The following is a 1,750-nucleotide window of genomic DNA, read 5'->3' as shown; positions in this document are numbered from 1 at the left end:
GACTCCCCACTTCCCTGCCATTACAAGCTCATTCATTCCCTTCCATAACCATCTTTACCAAAACCTTTACCACGCCAGGAGACAACTGAAGGGAACATTACAGGCTTTAAATGTGGGGGGCGGAAATCATGAAATAGTCGGTTAAGATTCAAATTAGAAAAAGTAGCCTCATAATGCACACCATTCCAGCAGTGGAATGTCGCTACCATAGTATTGCACCACTGTGGTGTTACACAGTCTTCAGCAGTCTTTAGCAATACATTTCGCAATACACGGTCTCAATACAGTACATTATGACTTGGTCATTCTTGGTAACAGCACATTTATAACTGGGGCCTTGTCGTGGTCTCATGATGCGCACTGATCCGCCAGTGGAATGCTGTTACTAGTCATTGAAAAGACTTAACTACCATAGTACCACACTACACTACTATAACATTATATAGAGTCTTTATTAATACATAACGACTTGGCCATCTTGGTAACAGCATATTTATCACATGGGCCTTGTCGAAACTGCATAATGTGTAGCGTTCCACCAGTGCAATAGTGGTTGCAAAGACTTAAATACCACAGTCTCTCACTACTGCATTAATAATACATTATGACTTGGTCATTGCAATTCTGTTAACAGCACATTTGTAACAGGGACCTTGTCTTCAATTAATGGTGCATCCTGGGAAGGTGGCGCTCAAGAAAGCAAGTGTGCACACATAAGAAGCAAGTTGGTGCCTGGGCCTCACAGAGATTAGGGAACGGGAGGTGGTGGTGGTGGTGGTGGGGTGGGGTAGTTGGCATGTAAAGGAAATCCTGAGGGGCGGTGCAAGTCCTGTCAACACTAAGAGTTGTTCGGTTAGCCGTAAATGTAAACAAGTTGTCTCCAAGCGTGTACTGTTGCCATAAAGTGTCACACAGCCATTTATGAATGAGCCCAGTTGTACTCTAGTAGCCTCTCAAACCCAGCCAAGGAGGGGGAAAATCCAGTCAAGGAAATGTACCGCACTACTACCAATGCAGTTTGGTCATCCTGCGCCTGACTTGGATTTCTTTTCATTATTATTATTATTATTATTATTGTGGCTATGACTGATTTTGAGATGGTGCTCTGAGGGAGGACGTGAGTAAAGGCTAACCTCTGTTACACTAATTACTGAAGCACTAACAAATGCAGATGTTGCCACTGCAGTGTGCCCTTGTGACAGGGGTGAATCTAACCAAGGACGTTAGTGATGACACTGATCTAGTCACTTTTTTTTTACCTGTGTGTGTGTGTGTGCGTGCGTGTGTGCGCACGGTAGCGGGTGCGGGTGCATGTGTGTGTGCATAAACATTATAGAAATAGATAATCCTTGTCTATATATACAGTATATCTCTATATATATCTTTGACCACCAAGCTGTCTGACGTGATAGTGTGACTGATTGTACATTTACCGCCATCCATATTTTCTTACTACATAGAGAAAAAAAACTAAATACAAAAATATAGAGGTGTATAGCTAGAGGGAATGTTGCAACTAAATGTATAAAAAAAGGAAAGAGGGTGAAAATGATTCTGCTTTGCACTGATTATCTCCTACGGCTTTTTGAAACTCAAATGAGATATTTTCGGTGCCGTTCTGTAGCTCAGCTCTACACGCGGCTGTGTGTGTGTGTGTGTGTGTGTGTGTGTGTGTGTGTGTGTGTGTGTGTGTGTGTGTGTGTGTGTGTGTGTGTGTGTGTGTTCGTGCACTCGGAAATACTTTTGGAGG

The 1,750-nt window shown here is 42.9% G+C and overlaps 1 protein-coding gene across 1 annotated transcript in view; it reads left to right on the top strand.

The window, feature by feature from the left end:
• Positions 1-1,288, top strand: part of prrg1 (proline rich Gla (G-carboxyglutamic acid) 1) — a 5,416-nt gene extending 4,128 nt beyond the window's left edge. Inside the window, exon 4 of the mRNA XM_063201632.1 lies at positions 1-1,288. This exon is cut by the window's left edge and continues 566 nt beyond it. The gene's annotated coding sequence lies outside the window, so the exon portion shown is untranslated.
• Positions 1,289-1,750: the final 462 nt, after the last annotated feature.

The sequence above is a fragment of the Engraulis encrasicolus genome, chromosome 6 (assembly GCF_034702125.1).
Source record: "Engraulis encrasicolus isolate BLACKSEA-1 chromosome 6, IST_EnEncr_1.0, whole genome shotgun sequence".
Taxonomy (NCBI): domain Eukaryota; kingdom Metazoa; phylum Chordata; class Actinopteri; order Clupeiformes; family Engraulidae; genus Engraulis; species Engraulis encrasicolus.
The sequence above is the reverse complement of the archived record's forward strand: the minus strand, read 5'-3'. Positions and strand labels throughout refer to the sequence as shown.